General features: G+C 41.6%; 1 long non-coding RNA gene and 1 other non-coding gene across 5 annotated transcripts in view; one reads left to right on the plus strand and one right to left on the minus strand.

Annotated features, from left to right (window-relative positions):
• LOC129628856 (uncharacterized) overlaps positions 1 to 22,960 on the minus strand; it is a 316,173-nt gene that overhangs the window by 171,734 nt on the left and 121,479 nt on the right. The gene's annotated exons all lie outside the window — the stretch shown is intronic.
• LOC129629380 (U6 spliceosomal RNA) lies at positions 2,304 to 2,410 on the plus strand. Its single transcript, XR_008703212.1, has one exon. It is a non-coding gene; the product is annotated as a U6 spliceosomal RNA (small nuclear RNA).

Raw genomic sequence — 22,960 nt, forward strand, 5'->3', positions numbered from 1 at the left:
AAGGCAAACAGGATCAAACGAAGTAACAGCAGTAGAACCCTGACCCACCGGGACCAGTGTGCTTGTAAAAAACAAGACAAGACACCAGGGATACGTGTGCACAGAGAAAGGGCAGCATGAGGACACTGCAAGGCAGTGAACATCTGCAAGCCAGCGAGAGAGGCTTCAGAGGACCCAACCCCGCCAGCACCTGCATCTTAGACTTCCAGCCCCCAGAAGTCTAAGAAGAGAATTTTCTGTTGTTTAAGCCACTCACTCTGGCTTTTGGTATGGAAGTTCCAGAAAACTAATACAGTCAGAATATCTCTTGTGAGCATCAACCAAATAACCATTGGAGTGCAAGACAGATGAAAACAAGGATTCTATCTCATGCCTGCAAAACTCGCAAGACCTCATATAGCACCCAGCATATACCTGGTACTTAACAAACAGCTGACAAGATAGAAGAACAAGTGAATGGATTCAGACTGATGCCCCATAGAGCTCTATTGTTCATACAGTGAACCTCAATATGAGATTGGAAAAGCAGAGGCTTCAGAGCCAGACAGATTGGTTTCATTCTTTACTACCTGTGACCATGGGGAAGTTTCATAACCTTCCTGGGTCTCAGGTTCTCATCTGTGAAAAACAACAATAGTAGTCTTTTATCATTTGGTTGCTGTGAAGATTAACTGAGGTAATGTGCCTTGCATGTGACAAGCCCACGTAAAGTCGCGGCTGCTATGGCAGGGATGCTAAGGACGGTGAGCTTCACCTTTCCATTCATTTATTCATTCAACAACTATGCATTGAGCAACACCCTTTTGTGAGCCCAGTATCGTTCCCAGCATTGAGAATATAAAGGGTAATAAAAGAGTGGATCATATGTAGAGACATGGATGAACACAGGGTCTGTCATACAGAGTGAAGTAACTCAGGAAGAGAAAAACAAATATTGTGTATTAATGCATTATATGTGGAATCCAGAAAAATGGTACAGATGAACCTATTTGCAGGGCAGAAATAGAGATGCAGACGTAGAGAACAGGTATGTGGATATAGAGGGGGAAGAAGAGGGCGGGACAAATTGGGAGATTAGGACTGACATATATACACTATCATGTGTAAAGAGAGAGCTAGTGGGTAGCTGCTGTATAGCACAGGGAGCTCAGCTCAGTGCTATTGATGACCTAGAGGGATGGGATGGGGGAGGAAGGCTCAAGAGGGATGGGCTATATATACACACAGAGCTGATTCACTTTCTTGTACAGCAGAAACTAGCACATTATGAAGCAACTATACTCCAACTTAAAAAGAGACAATGTCTTAGCTCATGTGTGCCTTACATTCTAAAGAAAGGGATCAAAAATAACACGGAAAAATACAATAATTTCAGAGAGTGGTAAGTTCCACAAAGAAAATAAGACAGAATCATGTGATGATGACCGTGTACAAGAGTGCATGTGCAAGGGTGTAATTGGTGAAAGTCTCTCTGAGGAGGAGATGTTTAAGGCTGAGTCCCGGATGAGACGGAGAAATCAGTCTGAAGAGTGTCTGAGGGGATGAGGGAGCATTCCAGAGAGAACAGTGGTACCAGCGGATTCATGGAACAGAAGAAGGCTGGTGTGACTTCAGGTGGTGATCAAAATGGAGAGAGGGACAAGGTGAAGTCAGAAATATTAGCTGGAGCTGAATCATGCAGGAACTTTCAGGCCAAGGTGAGGGAGATGGGTTCTCTCTAAATGCAATGGGAAATCTCTGCAGAGTTTGAAGCAGCTATGTGACATGGTTTGATTTATACTCAAAACAATGTTCTGCTGCTCTGGGAAGGGGTGCTGGTGATAGGAAGCCATGAGTGTAAGCAGACAGGTGTTCAGGAGTCCTGCCCAGTGTCCAGGGGAGACACTGTAGTCTTGGCTTGGACTAAGGTGGTAGTCAAGGTGGAAAATGGCCGAATGGCACTGTTGTGAAGGCAGGTGGACAGGGCATCTGATGGACTGAATGTCGACACACACAAAAATGAGAGGGACAAGGATGAACCCAAAGATGAAACTCAGGAACTTAAGTAACCAAGTGGGATGGTGCCATTTATTGTGCGCAGTTGGGAGTAAGGAGAGGAGAGAATCAACCCTAACCCCAACTCTGTCTCTACCTATCAGTAGAGTTCATGCAAACTTCATGGCATAGCCAGCAAAAGCCTGTCTGTTGAGAAAAAACATTGGTTTTTGGCATTCAATATTTCACATCAATCAGATTAATTATCAATTCATTGATCAATGCTAAGCCTTACACTGTAAGCGGCTGCATAAAAAATGATCTGACTGGTGCTCGCTTCGGCAGCACATATACTAAAATTGGAACGATACAGAGAAGATTAGCATGGCCCCTGCGCAAGGATGACATGCAAATTCGTGAAGCGTTCCATGTAAAAAAAAAAAAAAAAAATGATCTGACTGAAGCTTGGGTTTTTCACTGGGCTGTTGTTCTAGGCTTTGGTTTTCCTCCCTATGGAATGAAACTTTTGGTGTGTTCACTTTTAAGTATTTTCCAATTGAACCATATCATCTCTCCTCACTCTGAAGAAGCAAAACCAGAAACAGAGGCATCTCCTACAAGGACGGAAGAGCAGACAACGGCCAACACTTGGAAGTTATATTCCTTGTGTAGAGTTCAGGTTTCTCACTATTCCTCATTCCTCTCTTTGCTCTGCTCCTATCTCTTTTCGGCCTCAAATTCGCTGCATCATCTCCTGCACGTAGAGTCACGTGACTGCCACTGGCTGGCTTTAATTAGTGTGTGGTACTGAGCATCATTACGATGTTGGTGGTGTTAAATTCCACTGTATTCAAATATCACAAGCTGAAGTCACAGCTCATGACAGCCACAAGGAAGCTAGCCTCGAACTAAACTGGGAGATAATTAAAACAGGCAGGAGTGGAGATTGTTCATACTGGCCTCCCTGCACTCTGACCCAACCACTCTCTTTCGGTGTCATGTCCTTCTTCCTTTGTCTTATTCATTTTCTCTCCAGCAAAGGTTATTCTGCAGCAGGCACCTAACAAGGATGACAATGTTATGGGTAAGAAACAAAGCAAGTAGAAGCACAAAATGTTTGCTCTGAGAAGCTGCCTCTGGTGGGTTTTAAATCATTGTGTAATAAAACCAGAATGAGTTGCCCAGAGAGGCAGCAAGCGTGATTTTTAAGATCAAAGACTTCATTAGTCTTCATATTGTGTCTACAGGAGAGGGAACAGTTTTCTTTCCATTTTACCAAAGAGAGAAGAGACACAAATAGTAGCTAACTGAAATTCACTGATAAATGGCAATGATGATATTCTTTACTTGGGCAAATGTCTCAGTAACAGGCAGCCACCAGACATATTCTTTCTCACTTATTTTGAAACTCACCTATCCATTAACCTCCACTGTCCCTGAAGCTTAAGTAAGTACAAACAGCTCTGATTAGCAAATGGAAAATTGCCTCTTATGTGACTCGGATAAATCTGTTAGCCTTGTTGGAAATCAGGGTAAGACTGAATTCCAAGAGATGCCATTGTGACAGCTATAGATAAAAAAAAAAAAAAAAGGCTATAGACGGTTTTGTATCTAAGACCAAAGCAGATAAATTTGGAAAACTGGCCTATAACACATGGACTACTCCTCTTCCAGATGTCAACAGTTTCAGACAAAAGTAAAGAAGTAAGTTAACAGTAAAGAAGTAAGTAAGAAGAAAATCAATCAGGTGTGGCAACAGACAAAAAGTAAGGGAAGGGAGTGTCCAGGAAAGGTTCGATTTAAAATGAAACATGGAAAATGAAGGGCAGCCCAGCTGAGAGGAAGAGAAGGAAAGAAAACAACAGGCGCAAAGGTCCTGGGGGCAGGGAAGAACTTAAAGTGCTCTGGGAAGTATCAGTGCTCTGCTCAGCCAGGGGAGGGCTGAGCATGCTGACTGAGGGGACCGAAGCCTGGAACGAGGTTGGGGAGGAGTCAGATGCCACTTGGTGTTTTAAGGCAGAGTAAGGAGTTAAAATGCTTTCTAAGACAAATTGCAAGTCATTAAAAGGAGGGGACATGGGTAAACCTATGGCTGATTCATGTTGATGTTTGGCAGAAACCAATGCAATACTGTAAAGCAATTATCCTTCAATTAAAAATAAACATTAAAAAATATTTTAGAAGGAAAAAAAAAAGATTTAAGCATGAAAAAGACGTGAGTTAGTTTGGTTTTTTAAAAAGCTCTTTCCAGATACTGGGCTATGGTTTGTCAGGGGTGGGACGGAAGGGCAGAATGGCAGCAGGGAGCTAGGTTAGAAGTCACTACAGTAACCTGGGCAGTAGATAATGATAGTTTGGGCTGGGATGATATTAAAGGAGAGGAGGAGGGGAAAACAGTTTGACGTACATTGTAGGAATATAATCAACAGGCTGGATATTGGGAATGATGCAAAGACAGAAGAAATTAAGAGTAATGTCTAAGTTTATGGCCTGACCCCATAAGTAGCTTGCTATGTATGCCCTTTGTCTTTAGAAGCAGGACTGGGAGTGATGGAGGTTGGATGCATTGAGAAAGGGTTTGGAAGCAGGAAAAAGATCAAGAGCTCCATTTTGGATATTTTCACACTGAGATTCCTATAAGGGATCTAATTCAAGCCATCATCTATTGTTAGTTATTTAGCTACATACAAGAATCTGGAAGTCAAGTGAGAGGACAGGGATGAAGATACAAATCTGGAAACATCATCAGTGATCACATACACAGTCACTGGGTTGGGTGAGCTCACCTAGGCAGAGAGTAGCGACAAAGACAAGAAGTGACAGGGACCTCCCTGGTGGTTCAGTGAGTGAGAGTCTGCCTTCCAACGCCAGAGGGCAGGAGGCGGTGGTGAATTTAATCCTGGTCCTTGTCAGGGAACTAAGATCCCCACGCTGCATGGTGCAGCCAAAAAACAAAACAAACAAACAACAAAAAGCCACCCAAGAGGACAAAGAGTTTGAATAGAGGAGGAGGCTCTTACCTTCCCGAAAGGAAGAAAGGGTGATTGATTCAAGGCATAGCACCAACCCAAAGTGAAAGGAACTGAACCAGAGAGAACGTGTCTGCCACCCTGGAGCCTACCTAGAAAACCACTGCCCATCCTCATGAGGACTGCGTGGAATAATACATAGACAAGCATTTAGTGAACTGCCACTTACTATTGAAATAATATGCAGTAGAATTACTACCTTATTGTCTGGAATCCTGAATTTATTTATGTGTCTCCTGCTTTTCTTCTCACTAAAAGGTTAAAAACTCCAAAGGACAATAATATCATCATATCCATTGGTGCTTCTCCAGCACCTAGAACAAATCAGTGTCGACTGGCTGACTGTTACTCTATTTTCAAGGGAATAACCGGCCAATGTCTGCTTTGGGTTGGCTTCTGATAAACCACCACTCGGTCCGTCCTATTGCCTGCACTTCTGCATCAGTAGGGCAGACATCAGACCTCTTTAATCCTGATGAAAGGATGGAGCAGAAGCTCCTTTTCACAAATCGATGTGACCAGGAGAGATGCTCATCTTCAGGATGGATTTTTCTCCCTCTTAGCTTTGCCAAGAAGATTCAAAATCACACACAAGAATAAGAGAACTCAAACTAAAAGGAAACAAGGATTTAGCAGAAACTCTTGTAAGAGCTCTGGACTTCAGCATCCTTCTGAGTAGGAAACATCAATATGGCAGCCATCAAGGAGAGCAGAGCAAATGTGACTGGAGACTTTTGTGAGAAAAAGAAAATGAATTTTTCTACCTTTTCCTCTCTCCCGTTATTCTTGCCAATTTTTCAAAGAAGCCCTTTTCTTCGATCTGTTTTGTTAAAACCAAACACAGTCTCAAGAAACAAAAGGAGACAAACACACTCATTTATATTAGAAATTCACCCTCCCTTCTCACTGGGCTTCTAAATTTCCTTCTCCACATAACTGACTTCCAGGGAAGCCCAAGTAAGAAAAAAAATTAATCTTCACCGCTAAGTGGAAAGAGATTTAGAGGTGGAGCCATCTCATTAGCAAACAGAACATACTTCTAAAACCTATATTGACACACTCAACTACCACCCACTCCCAACAAGAACAAAAACTCCAAGACAGCAGTCAACATCTGAACGGTCTAGAATTAGAACCGTAAGTGATATCAACCTGACATATTGGAAGTTGTCTAGATTATGTAATTAGAGAGAGTCCTGATTTGCTGGCTATGGGCCTTGAACAAATTATTTCTCTCTCTTTTTTTTTTAATCTTAAAGATAGACTTCCCTGGTGGGTCAGACAGTAAAGTGTCTGCCTACAATGCGGGAGACCCAGGTTTGATCCCTGGGTTGGGAAGATCCTCTGGAGAAGGAAATGGCAACCCACTCCATACTCTTGCCTGGAAAATCCCACGGACAGAGGAGCATGGTAGGCTGCAGTCCATGGGGTCGCAAAGAGTCGGACACGACTGAGCGACTACGCTCACTCAAAGACAAATAGACAGCACTGGCCCTGCATGGCTTTTACGAGGTTTGGATACAAAGCCTAAAAGGCTGACACAAAGCATGGCAGGCGGTAAGAGACAGGAGACAGTCAGACAAAAGATGAACGCCTGCTTCCTAGTCTCAGGTGGCTGTAAGGACTCATGGAAAACAGGGAGATACAGTAATGACAACAGACACTATTTTTGAGCTTTCGCTATGTGTTAAACACTGAGAGAAGTATTTTCATGAAAATTGAGACATTTCCCTCAAACCCAGTAGGAAGGGATGGAGCTGGAAGTCATACCAAGGCAATTGCATTCCAGAGTTCCTGGTCCTCCCTGCTACGACACGCTGCCTCATGGATACGGAGAAAACAAATACATGGAAACCAGGGTGCATGAGTTCCGGTGTTCGTTTCTCTCAAATTAAGATATTTGATACTGTGAAATCACCTGATTTCTTACTCAGTCTTCTCAATTTTAAAGTGGGGACATTAGATGCTACTGGATTGCTAAGATCATTCATGTCTCTTCTACAGTCCTGTGGTCCCACGACTCTTTCCAGTTTTATTAAGACATCATTGCTGTATAAGATAGGTTAAGGTAGACAACATAATCATTTAATCTTTGTATATATATTGTGAAATGACCACCACAATAAGTTCAGTTAACATCCACCACCTCATACAGTTACCAATTTTGGGGGATGAGAATTTCTTAAGATCTAGTCTCATTAAATTTCAAATATACAATACAGTATTTATAACTATAGCTTCCATGGCCTACATTAAATCCCCAGGACTTCTTTATCTTATGACTGAAAGTCTGTACATTTTGACTGTGGCCTTCTAATCTATGCTGATTTTAATGAATTAAGGTCATTCAGCTTTTGAAAGTTGGTGAATCGCTTCGCTGACCGAACAGAAAGCATGAAAGTCTGTAAGATGAAACATGTCTCAGGTGAGTTTTGAAAAACCACTGGTTCTCCCATGAACCTCCAGAAATGAAAGGAAATGGCATTTTTCAGACATAACAATGAAACATTCTACAGTGCTTCTTGATCTCATGGTCTTGACAGAGTTTCCTGCTACACTCAGACATGAAACATTTCACAGTGTAAATGCCAAGAGAAAGCGATGGGTTTGCAGGGATGAGGATGGATCTAGAAAGCAAGGGAAGCCACAATCACAGCCCCTGGTTGCTAACCAGTCATTCCCCATGGCATCCATGGGAAAACAGGGCCAATACCTACCTAGGAAACACAGCAGTCGTGGGGCATAACCAGAGTTGGAAGTCAAACGTCTAACGCTAACCTGCTGATCACTTCCTTTGACTTTTCTGTTTAATGTCATCAAACAGGAATCAAACATCAGCTTTTGCTTTTTAATTCTTAACTGTAATTGTTTACTACTATTTTGACTACATTTTCTACAATTTTAGCAGCATCTTAACGAGATGCTACAATTTTAGCACACCTTAATGCATCTATGTACAATGAAAGATCAAAATGGATTGCAATATCAGAAATGACAGCTATAGTTTAACTGTATAAGATTAAGGAGAATCTGTGGTAAGCACAGACTCCTTTTTTTGCAACACGGACAACTTACATGTAAGCATATGCCTTATGAATGTGATGATAAAGAAATTCCTTAGAAGAGTGAAATACATCATCCTGGAAAATAACGGTTTCTCCCATTCAAGGCAGTTAGAAAATGTTCACATTTTAACAAATCTGTGCAAACCACAAGAAACTTGTTTAAGGGACCATCATCCCACATTGAAACATCAGCTTTTCTTGATCAACACGATTAGGCCTCAAGTTTTCAGGTGTGAAATGATGGTGTCCCCCGACCCCTGTAAACAGTCATGATAAAGTCCCATCAGAACTGGCTGGCAGAGAAGCCCAGTTGAGATTCTAAATTGCTGAAGCATCGGAATTATATGGTGCTTTTATTATCTTGTGGAATGTGTGTCCCTGGGGTACTCCTTTGAGTTCAACTAAAATGACAGTTTAATTCTCTGTAAATGAGCACTAATTAAAATGCTGGGGGAAAGACTGTCATAACTGAATAATGAGAATAATGCAGCATACATTTGTTTAAAGGTTCCTGTAAGCTGAATTTAGGGATCAAAAATTGGTCTCTAGGAGCTCACAGGCAAAGCCAATTCCCTGAAAAGTCTTTGCTGTTCAGTGTGTGTATTCACTAAGCTGCGTCCTGAGTAGAAATTGTTTTCAAGCTGCTGTGAGAATCTTACTCTTACCTTTGCATTTGTCTTTAGCAAATGTCTGTGAACATGATCCTCAATCTTAGACTTTGTGAAATAAAGACTGGAGTGGAACCACGGTGTGGAAATCTCTGATTTCCTCTTAGGTATCTGTGCTTGCCTCTCTAGATTCAAGTCTCTAGGAGGGAGTACTCTTTGACATAATGACACTTTTACAAAACTGTAGAATCAGACAATGCTAAGACTCTAAAAGTGTTCAGAAGAAAGCAATGTGGCTTCGTGGAAATGGCACTGGGTTCGAATCTTAGCCTTGTCAGTAATTCTAAGACAGGATGTAAGTAACAGCCCAGATCCTCATCATTTAGTTAAGCATCTTTGGAGGATAAAATGAGGTAATGCATTTAAAAGTAACTTCTAGAAAAATGATATAGATGATCTTATTTGCAAAGAAGCAATATAGACACAGAGGTGTGGAATAAATGTATGGATACCAAGGGGGGAGGGACAAGTGAGATGAATTGGGAGATTGGAATTGACAAATATACACTGTTGTTTAGTCGCTAAGTCGTATTGGATTCTTCTGTGGCCCATCAGAGTACTCTGTCCATGGGATTTCCCAGGCAAGAATACTGCAGTAGGTTGCCATTTCCTTCTCCAAAGGATCTTCCCTACCCAGAGATCAAAGCACACCTCCTGCACTGGCAGGCAGATTCTTTACCACTGGGCCACCAGGGAAGCCCATATATTACTATGTATAAAATAGAAACTAATGAGAACCTACTATATAGCAAGGAAACTCTCTCTCAGTGTTCTGTGATGACCTAAGTGCGAAGGAAACCCCCAAAAGAGGGGAATATATGTATATGCATGGCTGATTCTCTTTGCTTTCAGCAGAAACTGACAGTGAAAAACTTCAATAAAAAATAAATTAAAATAAAATAAACATGAAAAAATAAAAGTAACTTCAAAAGACTATATATATATAAATGAAATAATGCTTTCACTTTAGCAATTGGTTGACTCTGGTATAAATGATGTAAGCCTTCTATTTCTTTTCCTAACTCAGATGACTGGTATATACATACTAACAAGTTAGAGCCATTTGGCCAAGCTCATTACACTGGTATATTATTAGGAAAATCTGAATTATCCTAAAACACAAAATATATCCTTCAACCCACACAATGTCCAATTTATATACTAGCCTCCACCCCCAGCTGCTGAGATAATTGGATTGACTTTCATGCTTCTCAGTTCCTACATTCCCCTTGGCTCTTCCATCCTAGTAATAGTTAATTTCAAAGGTTCAGGACTGTATTGAACCCAAGCTATTCAGTGAGTTTCTGTTCTGTCCTTAAAGATCTATGGGAAAAATAAATTCTATAACCTTCTTCTATGCCTAACAACTTTTACAGTGAGTAAATTCTGTACAGTCTGAATTCTTCAATTGTGGGAAAAAAAAAAAAGGTCCCCAGGGCCACCCATTGGGAGGCCTCCCATACACACACTAATCCAGCCCAGCTTAGCGGCCCTGACAGCGCCAGCAGCGCTGCTGAGACGCCCCTTATGAATATGCAAAGACAATCTTTCACTTACAAAAGAAACTGATATAGCCATTACGGCCTGTGGTTAATCAGACCTCCATTCACTTTCCTCTGCTTTGAGAACTGTCATCAAGAAAACGTGTTGCTAAGCAAACTTACTGGTAAGGACCTGGTTCCCGTAAAAATGATTGCCCAGAGGCCAACTTGCTTAGAAGGAAGGAGCAGGATTTTTTCAGACTCTAATTTGATTTCCTATAAAATCTAAGCTCATCATTCAGTTAAAGGAAGATTGGAAAGTTGCTCATACATTACTCATTTTAACAAGTTAGAGTTTACACACACACACACAAATACACATGCACACACACTCACAACCACCAGGTCCTTCCACTTGCTTCTGTAACTGCTTTTTGGAAAACATCCAAGCTTAGGCCAAGGAAATGCATAATAGAGAAGCTGCTGACTTTCCAAGCATCTGGTGGATTCACAACTTGCATTGAGCCTTACATAATATATCATCAATATTCATTCTTTCAGAGACATCTATCTTAGTCATTTCCACCTCCCCCAGGAAACATGATCAAGAGGAAACATAAAGGACTTTACATCTCAGATTCTTAATGAAGAGGACACAGGACTAGAAATTCACTTCCCAGCTTTGCAATTCATTTTCAGTCAACCTTAAAAAATCACTTAAAATTATCTGTGCCAAGAATTCCATAACCCCCCAGTGAAGAATAACACTCTCTATATGACATCAAGATGAGGCTTTATGCCTGCCCACACAATAGCTTAGTAACTTCTGTAGGTATCTGGATTATCAGATTCCATCAAGGTTAACCAAAACCTCTGCTCTAGAATCTGGGTACTATTTCCTCCAGTAAGTGGTGGGTCAGAGGTCTCCATTTCCCATTCCAGGCAACAATTGCAGCTTTCCACTTGAAACATAATTCAAGGAGATGTGACAGACTCCTTGGCTAGGATTGTTGTTGTTGTTGTTCAGTCACTCAGTAGTGTCTGACTCTTTGTGACCCCACAGACCACAGCACACCAGGCTTCCCTGTCCTTCACCATCTCCTGGAGATTGCACAAAATCATGTCCATTGAGTCGATGATGTCATCCAATCATCTCATCCCCTGTCGCCCCCTTCTCTTCCTGCCTTCAATCTTTCCCAGCTTCAGGGTCTTTTCCAATAAGAAGGCTCTTCGCATTAGGTGGCCAAAGTATTGGAGCTTCAGCTTCAGCATCCGTCCTTCCAATGAATATTCAGGGTTCATCTCCTTTAGGATTGACTGGTGTGATCTTTTTGCAGGTCAAGGGACTCGCAAGTGTCTTCTCCAACACCACAGTTCAAAAGCATCAATTCTTCAGTGCTCAGTGTTCTGTATGTCCAATTTCACATCCATACATGACAACTGGAAACATCATAGCTTTGACTATACAGACCTTTGTTGACAAAGTGATGTCTTTGCTTTTCAATATGCTGTCTAGGTTTGTCATAGCTTTTCTTCCAAGGAGCAAGCATCTTTGAATTTCATGGCTGGAGTCACCATTCACAGTGATTTGGAGCCCAAGAAAAATTCTGCCACTCTTTCCATTTTTCTCCATCTAGGATTGGAATTTGGAATTCTTTGGAAGTGGAATTCTGACATAAATAACCAAATAGATTAACCGCTAAGCTACAACATTTTAGAAAAATTACTATACTAGAAAGTAGATATAGATTACAGATTTTTCATACAATATCAACATTTGATTGCTATAGTCACAATAATATTGCTTATAAACTTTTCCTAGTCTTTGTTTCTTATAATAAACGTGATTAGAGAATGATGTGTCGCCCCTCAAACTAGTTTGTTTTGGTATTAATACTGTTCGATATAAGATGAGTGATAACAAGCACTGAACTGCCCTCTAGGACCTTTAAGCTCCACTCAACTCTAAGCACCTTAAGGGCAGCAGCTGTGTAATATTAGCCTCTGGATCCCTGGCACAGTACTTGGTATGTGTGAGATTTTGATTCATCAGTTTGAGTTAAAAATTTTTGAATTGGCTAATGTGATATTTTCCATTATTTTGATGGTGGCCATAGTTTGGTGTTTCTCAGAATATGGTCCCATATCATCTGAGACTTGTTAAATGATGCAATTCCCAAGTCCCACTGGAGGTTTACGGAATCCCAGTGTCTCTTGGTGGGGACCAGGAACCTGTTAACAAATTCCCAGGTGGTTTTGGCTACATCTTGTTGAGAGAACCTCTGCTTTGCTTTTTGTTTTGTCTCCAAAGCATCATTTTGGACTTTGTTGGAACCCTTGAGTCAGCACAAAACAAATGATGGTTCCAATACATGAGGAAATATGTATATTTAGGTGCTTTTTCTTCTGTTTATTCAATTTATTCATCGGCTTGCAACTAGTCAAGTGGGACTTCTTAATAGCATGGGTCACGATTACTCCTTCAATCAACTCTTGGCGTGTAATGCTCCCATCCTTTTCTTAGAGCATTTGTGTAAGACCTTCACCTGCTCTGTCTATATCTTATGGAAAGGGTTCTTATGTGGGGCAGCTGTGGGTTTTTATAGTCTGCTATGAGTAAAATGTGAAAGAACACTCAAATGAATATGAATCTACTCTCCTGAAAGCCATGCTCCTTGGGTGTGCCATGGCATAGCTTTATGAAGAAGCCCTCCTCCAATAACAGCTGATATGAATCAGGTTCTCATAGCAGCCTTCAGTTAAGTTTTTGATCCAATCATCTCTGTTAGAACTGACATGTCTGGCACTTCTGTCAACACCGTACTTACAGCCTCTGTGACATGCCTGAAATTACTCAAGGGTAGTAAGCAATAGGATATCTTTTCTTCCTTCCATCTTGTATTCTGTTTCTCCCCTAAGCATCAAGAAAAATGCAAGATGAGATGCTTACTTCTACACAGGTGACAATGTAGCCATGAGAATTAGGAGTTAAATATAACTTGTTTTCTCAGAGGTTCAGAGAGTTAAAATCAAAGAAGGGAAAGGGGTATACGCTGAGTCCCCTGGCAAATTGGCCAGAAAACCAGCTTTTCCAAGACTACCTCTGGGCTTCTAGACATCTCTCGTGTTCTCCTTGAAGGGCCAAGGGCCCCCTCTGATGGTGCTGATCAGTCTCGCTGCCTCATGACCTGCATTCTATTCTGGCTGCGCTGGGAGCTGTTGATTTCATTTAATGATAACCACTGTTGTTAAACTGCTCTCTTTTAAATAAGACCCCTGATTCTGCAGTCACCTTGGCCCATTGTGCCCTAGACCACTACCAAATGTGCAAGGTACACGACTGGGGTGGAAATGAAAGAAAAGAGTTAAAAAAGAAGGATTCTACCTCCCCCAGCATTAGAGTGACTTCAGTAAGCCCCGCCCCCCCTGCAAATGTGATTATTTCTAGGTCTCTCATTGATATGAAAATTATTTCAGTTAATTTTCTTTTTCAGTTTTTAAAAAACGACATCCCTCAAAGAATAAAAGTAAAAACACTGGCCACGGGTTCTCTGACTCAGAGTCAGAGGCAGTGACCACCCCCAAGACCAAGGTTCCCTGCTCCCCACCAACCAGGGGCGTGGGACAAGAAGAGTGCAGGGGTTGCCTCTGCTAGTTGTCCTGGCCACCGTTGACACTACAGCTCCTGCCTGTCCACTCCCTGCCCAGCTGGGCCACAGTGCCCTAGAGCAGCTCCCTTCCAGACCCTCTGCTGGGTCCGACTCAGCCAGATCTGCCGGAGATGAAGACGAGCCCCCTCCAGCTATCCAATAAAATTGGCAATTACATCAGAGAAACCGAATTGGAGCGAGTGGCTGTCTCTGACTCAGCTGGCCCTGGGGAAACAGTGACTGCCAGCAGGTGGCTCAGAACAGCTCTGTAATATTCATTTCATGTTGCTTAAAGATGTGAAAAAGACCAAGCCAACCAGCTTCTGGTGTTTGACAAACCAGACTGCTGTTGGATCATATTTGAACAGACAGCTGTGTCTGAGTGTGCCAGGGAAAGACTTCCCAGGCAACTGAGTAAGGTCAGTATAAATTCCCTAGCCTAGTAAAAAGCTGGGATGTACGTTATCCTCTGAAAACCTAGTGGAAAGTTAAATGTGCTGCTGATTCTTTCATATGCACATTGATTCATTCAGACATCATTCATTCACTGGTCACTCAACAATTACTTCTGGAGCTCTAATCTGTGCCCATCTCTGTTGCTACAGCTGGGCACACGCTGTCCTGGCCACCACAAAGCCTGAAGGCTAGTGGTCAATTCTGCCCATACCTGTACTTTCTCATGCATCAGTCAGAACCTTTCCTGGACAACCTACTGGCTGAAATTCTTGCTAATAAAACAAGATTGTTCAAATTATTTTTTAACTACAAAATAAGCAGGAAAATGAAGCATGTATATCCTGAATTCTAAGTCAAATAGAGGTTTCTGTCTAACCCAGGGATGGAGCTAACATTGCCTAATATCTAATCTCATCCTCCCTCCATCCTTTTGCAAGAGCAAGCCTGTATAAAGCACCATATCTCTATAGTCAGAGAGAATTTAACTTAGATTCTGTCTAGAAATAAAACAAAGCAATAAAATCACAATCCTATAAAAGGCAATACTTTGTTTTCTGGATAAAGCCTTAACCTAGCAATAAATAAAGGCAAACAGTATCTGAATTCAACTGACCACTTTGTCCACTGAATGCAAAGGCACCCATCTTCCTATACATATTGATCACATACAGTTGGTCAGTCAGAGCCTTCCTAGTTCTCACTGCATATAATTCTTAACAGCTTATTTACTTGACTGTTTAGAGGACATCAGATCGTAAACAAACTAGTAGGAGGGTGAGAGAAGCTTTTAAGTCAAACATGATGACAAGATAAGTGCAAGTTGATACTGTGCAAGAAGAACTGGCATTAGGCACACAGCTACTCTCAGCCATTAACCATGTCATACAACCTGAAACCCAACCTGTTTATACCCCTTCACTTGACAGATGAAGTAACCAAAATCCAAGAGAAGTCAAGTTTTAAGAAGACAAAATATATGCTACATTTTATACAGATTTCCATTCACAAAGACTTTTAAATAAAATTCATATTTGCATGCATTTTCAAGTAATGTATTTCCAAATAGTACCTTACTGTATGTAGAATGATGGTTTGTAAAGTTTGTTAAAGTTCTTAGATGTTTATCAAACCCTTCAATCCTCATAGTAACCCTGTGAGGCAAGTAGATAGGTGTTCATTTATTTTGTCATTGTTCGTTCATTTTTTTCATTTGTGTGTGTGTGTGTGTGTGTGTGTTTTCCATTGTACTGGATCTTCACTGCAGCATGCAGGCTTCTTGAGCTGTTGTGCATGAGCTGAGTTGCTCCTCGCCACATCAGATCTTAGTTCCCTGACCAGCGGTTGAACCCACATCCCCTGCATTAGAAGGCAGATTCTTAACCACAAAACAAGTGTCAGTCAATGAGCATTAGTGCAATAGCTTCCTATTCCAGGCATTGTGCTTGGCTATTATCCTGTTCTTGGCAGCCCCGAGCCACAGGTAGCCATTAAAATTAACAAAATCTACTAATACTATTATGTAAAGTTTAAAAATAAAATAAAATTTTAAAAAAATTAAATAAAATTAACAAAATCTAAACAAAACTACACTTTGAAGACTACATGATGGATATGGCGGCAAAGGAAATGAGGAGCATGAGGGTATCTGCCTGTCCTGGTCCAGAAGATGGCTCAGCATAACCCCTGCTCCACACTTAATCCCTTCTCTTGTTGGTCAATTTTGTTTTGCATCTTCGGGACATCCCATCCACCTAGCTGCAGGTAGCACACTGCCTAGGCAGCCAGGCAGGTGACTGTCTCTCCTTCCTTCAGTTATTTCCAGGATCCCCATATCCACAACTGGTAACCTATGCCAATGTTCTGCAAATGGTTTAAAAACTTCCTTTGCTGCTGTCAACTGAGAACGTTCCTATTGAAGCAACCTCATTCCCTTTCTCTTCTTTGCCTGGACCTTCAGTTTTCAGAGAGAGCATCAAGACAGTAAAACTCTCACTCCTCAAAGATGCACTGCGCCACCTTTCACCCCAGCTATGTCCACTGCTGCTGCCTTCCTCCAGAATAAACCTGCTAGCTGATGCACTTCCCCAGGGAACACTCATGTCTTTCTCTCCACCAGGAAATTACATGTTGAAAAGGAATAGTCTTTGGTAACTCAGAGCTTTGTGCAAGTTTAATTTCTTTTTTCTTTTTTCATCTTTATTGATTTTTTTTTTTTTTTTTTTTGCCTCGCCATGCAGCATGTGGGATCTTAGTTCCCTAACCAGGGATCAAACACATGCCCCCTGCATTGAAAGTGCAAAGTCTTAACCACTGAACCACCAGCAAAGTTCAAAGTTTAACTTTTTTAAAGACGAAAACAGAATCTGCATGCAAAAGAAGCATTGCCATAGCCTAGCAAGAAAAAAATAGAGAAACTAGGGTAGGTAGGATGTATTAAGCATCCCAGGGGTTAACCCTAAGGATAATTTAAGGATTTTAAAAGGATAAATGTTCTCTTGAAAGACATTTTTTAAAAAATAACATCCATGCAAAGAGGTGATTCTGTGAGCCAATCAGAAGATGCTTAAAGAAACTATGAAAATGACCATCCTAAGCTCAAAGGAAAATGTAGACTCTGTTGTCACCATCAAAGGCTTATTATAGATAAGGACACTGAGGAAGTACGGCAGCCTTAGCCAAAAGCTGAAACTGCCTAGCCCTGAAAGTGAGTTCCAAGGAGGTCCACAGCAGATGGAGCCCACAAGGGGTCATTCTGCCCTGGGTATACTTCAGTTCACCAAGCTGAAGCCTTCCTTTCTCCTTCCTATTGCCCAGCCACTGGTTTCCAGAATGTAAACCTGTTCCCTCTTAGTCTGCAGTCCTATTCCTAACCTAGGTGATTTGGGTGTGATCTACATATATGAAGTATGCATAATGCATACTATATAGAGGAAACACAACAAAACCTGGGAGTGGTACTGATGACACAGGGCATCAATGTCAGATAAATTTCTAGACCTGAAGCCAAGTCTGTAGACACACCCTAAACAAAGTCTAGAAATGCAAAGTTTGATTAAGTATGGATACTTAAAGTACTAAAACTTATCATTGAAGGAAATTTCCAAAGAAGACTGTAAATTAGTATAAACGGTATTAGCCACTGCAGTTAACAGTATATGTGAAATTTCTTAAATCCTATAATCACAACAAGGGTTCTTTGTCAACCTGAATTATGACTCTGTATGTAAATAAACTATTCTCTGGTAGGAAATAGTCAGGACCTAGAGATGTCTGTTATTCTGTGGTCTTTCCCGTTTCAACATTTCATCATTCTATCACTTTATACCATGTGTTTTGAAGATATATACAAAAGATATGCCATGCTTTCCCCCATAATAAAATGAAAACAAAATTCTCAAATTTGCAATTTGAGACAGATGGCTTGGTTATGCAGTACGAGCACCACTGTCCTAACTAGACTGTTGATTTCATTTGTGAAATTTGTCTCTGAACAATGAGAGGCAGCTCTTGGATTTATTTTTTTTAAGTTCTGAATAATCCCACTAGAGTATCAAATTATCAAACATCTTGGTCCCAGATAAAGTAAGATCAAAGACAAGTGCAACAGATACAACACACGCTTGTATCCCAGAGACCAGAGGCTAAGCATGCTTGTGCTTCAGGTCTTGTATTGTATCTGCTTCAAGACAAAAATGAAAGTAGTGTATCCCACATGAATTCCAGAAATGAGGCTAAAAAAGTCTCCAGCAGCCTCCAAAGAAGTCATTTCAGACACAGGATCTACTAGGTTTCCAGGTTGGAAGGAACATTCAATTGCTCTTGTAGTAGCAGAGAAGGAATTTATACCACCAGCACCTGCACACATCTCTCCTAAAAAGGTTCCCTTCTGGTGGCTGGAAGATGGTGACCAGGCTTTCTGCCAGCCTCACTTAACAGAGTCAAGAGAAGGCTGAGTGCCAAAGAACTGATGCTTTTGAATTGTGGTGCTGGAGGAGACTCTTGAGAGTCCCTTGCACAGTAAGGAGATCAAACCAGTCAATCTTAAAGTAAATCAACCCTGAATATTCATTGGAAGGACTGATGCTGAAGCTCCAATACTTTGGCCACCTGATGCAAAGAGCTGACTCACTGGAAAAGACCCTGATGCTGGAAAAGATTGAGGGCAGGAGAAGGGGCTGACAGAGGATGAGATGGTTGGATGGCATCACTGAGTCAGTGGACATGAGTTTGAGCAAACTTCAAGAGATAATGAAGGATGGGGAAGCCTGGTGTGCTGCAATCCACAGGGTCACAAAGAGTTGGACACGGCTGACCAACTGAAAAATAACAACAGTTCAAACAAACAAACAAACAAAAAAATATGCAATAGCCTCAACTCCGTAAGCTCAAAATAAACAAAAAATCTCTATAATGAACCATAATACACGTGGCATACATAATTCCTATATAGTCTGCCTAGAGGCGGTGAGCACAAGGTCCCTGGCAGCTCTATCCACTTGGCACAATAGATTTTTCGTGCTTTTGAAGCTGATATCCAGTAAATTGATTTCTTTTTACATTCTTTTTCAATAGTCCTTTACAGATAATGAATGCAAAACCAATGCCCTTGAAATGCCTTTATACATTCTTCCTTTAGCAAATTTTACCAATTATGATGTGATACAAATTCAAAAGGGATTTGGCAGAAATTCATGTGTTTTGGTTTCATCCAAGTCATTCACCAGAAATACACACCCATTTGGTATGTGGGGCTGGGGGGATTACACTAGTGTTAGAAGTCCTGAGTGTATTTATGGTGCCTCCAACCACTACCTGCACATTTCTCTAGCCTTTCCATGCCTCAGGTGCCTGAGCTAGAAAATGAAAATTAGCCTACCTCTCAAGCTCTTAGAGGTCTGAATACAATCATCCTTTTGCAAATTGTAACTTATGTAGTGGAATGCATGTTCCATTGGTTATAAAATTGAGACAACAGGTAAAGTCTCCCAAATGGACCTGGAAATGAGACATGTCTCATCAACCTCCAGAGTCAGGAATTTTTTTTTTCTTTTTTAAGTTCAGAGAGGTATGTTTGGTAACAAAGCAAATAATAGCTGAGCATTCACTATACACCAAGCTTCGACCTCCCCTGTGCATCGTCTCATGGATTCCTCCCAGGAACCTCCAAATTTTATAAGAAAGATGATGGAAGTTTAATGAGCCCAGCCTTTCTGCCCATGGTCACTTCCCAGTAGGCAGGTGAGCCAGCGTCCAAACCCTGCTTATTGGGACTCTGAGATCCATGCTCTCAACCACTCTAGAGCTGTTTGCTTACAGAGCCGTGGATTCATGAACCCAGCCCCCCAGTCTAACATCCACCCTCCCACCCTTCTGCATCCTCTCAGTGGTTGTCTCCAGCTCTACACTTTTTACTCTTGTTCTTCTCCCTTCCTGAATTAGTCCCCTCTGCTTCACTGAATTGTCTGCATCCTGTCTGGCCCACTGGAAGCCTTTATTACACGTCTTTAGTACACGTCTCTTTGCCTTTAGTACACGTCTCTATAACGAAATTCTATTTCACACTGATCACTCCCCATCACATTCATTCGTCAGTCAGGTCTTAGAACCATAATATACTTTGCTTGGCTTTCCTGTGAAGGTATAGAATATGTAAATATGTCTCTTTTCTCTTTCCACCAGTTTCCAAGACAGTAAGAGGTTAGAAGAAAACTTCTCAAATAATTACTGGGAAACATTAACGAAACCTGCCTTACTTGAGTCTAGCCTGGGGATCCCACTCCTGATACTATTCCACAGCAAAGAGCACCATAAACACTGCAGTGAGCTGGTGAGCAAGACAGGGCCCCTTCCTTCCCCAGTCTGCTCCGTTTATCAGAGAATACAAAGAAGCAACTCTGTTAGGGTAAGAGAAGCACAGGTACTGTAGGCGCACAAAGTAGCAGCAGCTACCCCGATCTATGGGGTGACAAGACAGATATTTGGTGAGTTTAGTACCTAGAATGAAATTTTAAGAATTATGTAGTAACAAGCAATGCATGTTAAAAGTATCACTTCTAATCCTCTCCCTCCCTGTGTGAAGCAGATGTTCTCTTTATTCTTTTCTACTGTTAAGAAAACTGGGGTGATGGAGAACAATGTGCCCAAGGTTAGTAGTCAATGGTAAGAAGATCAGACCCAGGCAACCTGGCTCTCAGAGACCACACCTCTCACCAGTAGCCTGTCCTGCTCATGTATTGAGTACATGAGTTGTTTAAGAGGGAGAGAAAGAATGATCCAGCCAAAGGCCCCATGGATATTAAGGACTTGTGGGGAGTTCAAGCAGTCTATGTGGATACACTGAAGGAGCTTGATATGGGCTCTAAAGTTGCAGGTGAGTCTCTGGTTACTCTGAGATGGACTTCTCCCAGTTGGGCCATAGGATAGTGACTGAACCCTGGAGCAGCCAGCCTCTCTCTGATGAGAGGTTTGTGGTTCTGCTCTACCTGGGAGCTGGGCCCCCAGGGACCATGGTCTGCTGTATCTCCCCTGCCTGCCTGCCCCAGGGGCCAGTGGAGTCCTCCCCACAAGCGGATCTCTGACTCTCCCTGCAACACCAGCCTGCCCCCAACCCATGGAATCAAAGGATCTCGTATGATCCCATGGGCCATTTTAATTCATCCCTCTGCTTCCAGACAGGATTTTGTTATGCTGTCAGTATATTTATTATACTTCTGAAATCCTAAGAAGATTTCATAACCTAGCATCTCCCATTTCCAAGTCAAATGGTCCTTTCCATGAAGATATGCTTACTTAGGTCTGTTCTAAACCCTTCACGCGAACAAGGCATGAACCCCCAGCTCTGCACCCTTGTGTGGTAGCAACAGATCATCGCTGAGGAGACGCCCTCCAATACCTGTGACGTAGCCACACTTGGACCGGGGTGTCAGGATTTGCCTCTTGGCTCTAGCTCTTGGGGGTTATGTGACATTAGGCAAATTCCTCAACCTTCTACAAATTCAGCTTTCCACCTGCAAAATGGGCACAATAATAACACCAACACATGGATTTGTTTTGAGGATTAAACATAGATAAAAAGCTGATTAATACATTGCCTAGCTTATCATACATGCTTATCAAAATTTAGCTTTAAAAACAAAGTGAAAAACTAATTTCACCTGCATCTTAGGTAAATATGTACACAACACAGGGACACATGACTCTCTGGTCAACTGTTTCAGGGTAAACAACAATAACAGCAAAAAATCAAATGCCTAAAAATAGGTACTATACTTTTAGTCTTATTTGCCTCAAGTAGGCAGAAGATTAGAAATCCACTTTTAAATGGCAGCTCTATATCGGTTATAAAAGTGTTAAATAAATCCAGAAAGGCGAAAAGGCAAGACAGCAGACAGGAACCATCCCACAGTTGCCATGACAACGAGGCAGGTTACCTGGACAAACATTTTTGGAAATCTCTTAAAAGAATAGCCAGAGATGTTTCCGTACATTTTGGGAAGGACAAAGTCTTCCTTTATCCCTGGCTAAAGACAAACATCCACTTGTTTGCTAAATATCTCCCAATTAGCGCAGGGCGAGATCTGAGCAGACCCGGGATGTGGTGCGCAGGCAGGTGGTGGGATGCAGGGGGACTTGGCAGGGGGCTGCAAGGTAAAGGCAGTATCGCTGGAAAATGCAAGATCAAACTGCCCAGGATCCCCATTGTTTCATTTCAAATGCCCATGGAGCATTCATTAAAAAGCAGCATTCTCATGCATGGAGACCCCCCCCCCCAATTGCTGCAGATTACACTTACAAGAAATTGAATTCCTAACCAAAAACACTTAGATTTTTATTAACAGTACTGACACGAAGACAGTGATAAAAACTCTGGTGGGCAAGACTTTCTCTGAAAGTCATTTTTAATACGTAAAGGAATAGAGAGCTTCTGATCCACCACAGGCGCCTTCTCTCCAGCTCCTTGGGTGTCGCACATAGGTCGTGCGTCTTGGTGTGTATGTGTTTCCCTGCAACAAGCCGCAGTTTACACTTAACATAATAATCTTGCACACCTCGCTCTCATTTTTCAGTTAATCGATAGTATTTTTAAAGCAACAAATAGGGGCTATTTGTAATAGTATTTCCTTTAATTGCATATTTTTCAAACATGAGACTATTAGACTAGCTGCCTATGAAAGCGGTCATTCAATTCTCCTCTGAGGTGCCCCTTCATTCTGAAAGGGCCTCCCTCATCAAACTCAATAGCATCTCTTGGCTGCCTGAGGAAAAGCACTGGAGGGAAAAAAAAAAAAAAAAGAAGAAAGAAAGAAACCTATTTTCCAGATCAAAGTAATCCCTACTCCATTGCCATGGCTCCAGACGTCTCTTTCTTCTTTTCATTGACCAGACAAGGTTCTTCTCAGCAAACCTGCTTCATTTTTTTTTTTTTTTTTTTGCCTGAATTTGTTTTCTCGTTGGGAAAAGTGGTCATTAAAGTATTAGTTTAGGTTGATTGGTTCTTCAGAGGCGGAAGAGGCTTCTGATGCTTTGTTATCTTTGACATGATCTCAAAATAGTGGCCTGATTATTATACAATATAGAAATAATAACTCAAGGCAGCAGGCTTGCCTTTGGAAACCCACGCAGGGTGTCGGGTGTATG

The sequence above is a fragment of the Bubalus kerabau genome, chromosome 15 (genome assembly GCF_029407905.1).
Source record: "Bubalus kerabau isolate K-KA32 ecotype Philippines breed swamp buffalo chromosome 15, PCC_UOA_SB_1v2, whole genome shotgun sequence".
Lineage (NCBI taxonomy): Eukaryota > Metazoa > Chordata > Mammalia > Artiodactyla > Bovidae > Bubalus > Bubalus kerabau.